Source organism: Penaeus japonicus, unplaced genomic scaffold (genome assembly GCF_977035675.1).
Source record: "Penaeus japonicus unplaced genomic scaffold, GWHDUDI00000001_assembly GWHDUDI00000032, whole genome shotgun sequence".
NCBI lineage: Eukaryota > Metazoa > Arthropoda > Malacostraca > Decapoda > Penaeidae > Penaeus > Penaeus japonicus.
Genome location: NW_028234434.1, coordinates 20,817,782 through 20,822,781, shown reverse-complemented (window position 1 = coordinate 20,822,781; position 5,000 = coordinate 20,817,782). Strand labels below are relative to the sequence as shown.

Sequence of the window (5,000 nt, the reverse complement as noted above, 5' to 3'; positions counted from 1 at the left end):
TTTTTTTATTTATCTCTTTACTATTTTCTTAAGAATTGTTCATCTAATCGACTGCACACACGGCGAGTTTTCGTTTTCTTGCAGTGTTCGGTAATAATCGGAAAAATACTCGAAACATGACCACGCCCACAGACATTTAGACTTGATTATCTGCGATTAGAAATTATGAACTTTCCTTTTGCAACAGCCAGTCTCAAGTGCTCAACCATTTGTCTTTCTTCAGCAACAGTTGACCTTTTCTCGATATATTTCTTCATTATGTATGCCGTAAGCGTACTTCTCTTCTATGTAATTTACAAAGTACTTCTCTTTTCCTCAATGATTTCCCAGGGGCGGAGAAAAAGCAGAGGTTCACTTTCGTCACTTTCAGTTATTGTCTTTTTTTTTCATTTTCATTTTTTTTTCGTCAACTTCACATTTAGTTTGTTTTTTTTTCTCTAAATTTCTTCTCCATTTACTTCTGTTTCGTTATTTTTTCTCACTTTGTTTCGTTTTCACTTTTTCCGACACTTTTGTTATTTCCTTAATTATTCACTTCTTTTCCGTCACTTTCAGTTTTTCTTCCCACTTTTTTTCGTCGCTTATCGTTTTTTATAATCACTTTTTTCGTCATCTTCACATCTTTTTGTTCACGATTTTCCATTACTTTTACTTTGATTTTTTTTTCATTGTTTCACTTTCAATTTTTTATCACATTTTTGCATCAAATTATTATTATTATTATTTTCCCCCTAATGATACTTATGATATCATTATGCTATAATCTATATTGTTATCATCATTACTATCGTCATCATTATAATTTTATGGTCATTATCATCATTACTATCATTATTATATGTAATCAGTATTGCCATCACTATTCATATCATAATTCTTACCATCTTTATTATTTGACCATTATTATCACCATTATTATCATTACTACTATCATTTCATGATATAAGTATTGTCATCATCATCTTTGTTTTTATTTCTATCATTGTTTTTATCCTCACTATAATTATTATCACCATAATTCTGATAATAACAATGATACCAGTGGTAATATTGATATTAATAACAATCATGGTTATTATTATCATTATTGCTAATCATTACCATTATCAATATTATTCTTATTATCATTGTTTCTTTTGTCATTATCATAACTATTATATTTATTTTCATTTTCATCATTATTATCATAATTATTATCAATATTGCCATTATCATTATCCTCATTATCATTACTATGATTATTATCATTATTACTATATTGTTATCTTTATTATCATTAATGTTTTTATCATTACTACTACTACTTATTTTATTATCTTGCATTATCATTATTGCTGTCATTAGTTTCAACATCATCATTATCATTATTATTATCACTATCATTAGTATCATCATTAATATTGTCAACATCACTTTTACTAATATCTTTATTATAATCATTGTTATTATCATTATTCGTATTATCATCATCATCATCATCATCATTATCGACACTATTATCATTATCATTATCATTTCAGTCATTATTACTATCATTATTATCATTATCATCATTATTATCATTATCGTCACCATTATTATATCTACTACAACAGATATTACTTCTACTATTACGTAACACCACAACTGCCAATATCTTTATTATCATATATATCATTATCATCATCATATCTAATACTACTACTATCACTGCTAATATTACTACTACTACTTCTGTTACCATTATCTTTATCATTTTCATATTTTTGATTATTCTTGTCATTATTATCATTATTACTCTTATCATTATTATCATTGTCATTGTTATTATCATTTTCATCATTATCGTTATCACTCTTATCATCATTATCATTATTACTCTTATCATCATTATCACTACCATTGTCATCATAATTACTATCGTTATCCTTATTGTTACTATAACTATCATTGATACTGTTATTGTTGTTGTCATTATTATCATTTTATTATCATCATTATTAGTACTTTCATTAGCATTTGATTTGATAGCATTTTTGTTATTATTGTTGTTTTCATCACTATTATTTTATTATCATCATAACAGCATTACTGTAATCGCCATTCCTATTATTTTTGTTTTTGTTATTATTATCATTGTTATTATTATCATTATTATCATTACCATTTTGATCATTGTCATTTTTCCTAATACTGTCATTCGATTTTATCATAGTTTATACTTTTGTTATAGTTTCATTATCATTATTAATATCATTATCATATTTATTATCATCTTCATGCTCATACCTATTATCATTATTTATGTTATTGTCATCATTGTCATTGCTATTATTATTATCATCATTTTTTCTTATTATCATCATAATCATTTTTGTTATAACCATTATTAATGTTATCATTATCACCATTTTCGTTAATTATCTTCACCCTCCTCATTATTATTGTTAATATTATTACCATCATTATCATTATTAAAATTATTATTATTATCATTATTGTTATCATTAGTAGTAGTATCAGAAGTAGTAGTTGTATCATTAACATTATTACTACGATTATCATAGTTATTACTATCCATTTTTAGTATAACTGTTATTATCATTATTGCTCTCATCCTTATCATAATTATGATTAATGCCCTTATCATCATTATCATTACTATCATCGCTACTGCCAATACTTTCCTTTTTATAATCATTACTATTAGTAGTGTTATTATCAATATTATCGTTGTTATTATCATTATTATCATAATCATTATGATGATGATCATTATCATCTTTATTGGTGTTATCATGATCACCATTGGCATTATCATTAGCATTATTATTTTAATCGTTAGCTTTATTATTGTTAGCATTATCATTACTATTATAATTATTTTATGATTATTTATATTATCGTCGTACTTATCATTATTATCATTACTATCATTATTATGGTTACTCTTTTTGTTATTGTTATCATCCTCATTATCATCATTGCTATTTTTGTTATCATTATCACTAGGATCATTGTTATCATTAGTATTGATATTACCATTATAATCATTACTGTTATTATAATTAGTATCATTGTCATCATGATCATTATCATCAATATCATTATTATTGTTATTGTTATCATTGTTATTTGCATAATCATTATCATTATTATTATGATCATGATTATTATTGTTATGACCATCAATGATATTATCATTATTATTAGTATTATTATTATCATCATTATTATTATTATTACTATTATTATCATTATTATTGTTATGGCTATCATTATCAACATCATCATCACTACTAATACCATCACCATTATCATCATTATTATTATTACCATTAATGTTATTATCATTATAGATATTATGATTATATTTTAATCATTATCATGTTGATGATGGTGATGATGATGATGATGATGATAATAATAATAATAATGATAGCGATAAAATGATTATGATAATATGATAATAATCACGGGAAAAAGTAAAATAATGATGGTGACAGTACAATGATAGTAATAATCATCATAAAAGTAATAATTATGATAATGATAATGACTATAACGATAATGATGATATTAATATTATTACTACTATTTATGATAATTGTTATTATGATAACAGTGATAATGATGATGATGACAATATAATAATCATAATGATAACAAGGATGATCTTAATGCTAGCAACACCAATAATAATTATGATAATAGTAATAATGATAGATATGATAATGATAGTGATGATAATAATTATAGCAATAATGAAAACGTTCACCATTAATAACAATAATGATGATATTAATGATGGTAACAATAAAGATAATGATAATGATGATATTATTGCTAGTAGAAAAAATAATGATGATGATGATGATGATTGTGATGATAACGGTAATAATGATGATAACGATAATGATAGTGATAATGATAAGAATAATATTAATGATGATGATAGTGATATTATTATATAATTATGATAAATGAGGATGGTGATAATAATATTAACAGTAACAAGAACAATAACAATGAAAATGATAGTAAAAGTAATAATGGTAATAATAATGATGATAATGATTATGAAAAAATGGTATGGATGATGGTAACGATAATAATAATGATAATAATGATGATAATAATGATAACCTTATTGAAAATTATGGTGATGATGATGATGATGATGATTACATTGATAACCACATTAATAATGTTGATACTAATAATAATGATTATAGCGACAATGGTAATATTTACAATGGTATCAATGATAATAATCATGATAATGGTGATGAAGATACTGATGAAATGAAGAATAACAATGTTAATAACAGAAACAATGCTAATGGTAATAGTAATGATAATGATGATAGTAATGCTAATGGTAATAGTAATGATAATGATAATAATAATGATAATAATAATAATAATGACATATTGATATTGATATTGATAATATTAATGATAATGGCAATAAAAATGATGTTAATGATAAAAAAATAATAATATTAAGGATAGCAATTATATGAATAGTAATGATAACAATGATGATAATGATACCAATGATGACAGTAATAATAAAGATAATGATAGTAATGATAATAACAATGTTAATGATAATGATGGGAATAAAAAGGATATTGGTGATGATAATAATAATAGTGATAATAATAACAACGATAATTGTATTAGATAATGATAATAGTAATATTTCTAAGAAAATGCATATAAGTGCTCACGTCTGTGTATGTTTGTCCACATATATACAAATCGACCACATAGTCTTACGTGGCACCAAACCGCCATTAACGTTATTAATCCTACTTGATTCATTTATTTGAACAACAACCTGTACAATGGCCCTTGCATCATATCTGTTTTCATTCAGGTGACTGAAAGCCACTTTAAGTGATAAAATTCCTGATCAGCCAATCAACCTTACCTTATCTTAATAATGCATTGGACACTGATTTACTTAACTAATTGAATGTTGGGCAACATGTGACGTAGTTGTTTCACCTTCC

At 24.1% G+C, this 5,000-nt stretch overlaps 1 protein-coding gene across 1 annotated transcript in view; it reads left to right on the top strand.

Moving 5' to 3' along the window:
- LOC122259135 (ras-specific guanine nucleotide-releasing factor 1) overlaps window positions 1-5,000 on the top strand; it is a 99,889-nt gene that overhangs the window by 32,640 nt on the left and 62,249 nt on the right. The gene's annotated exons all lie outside the window — the stretch shown is intronic.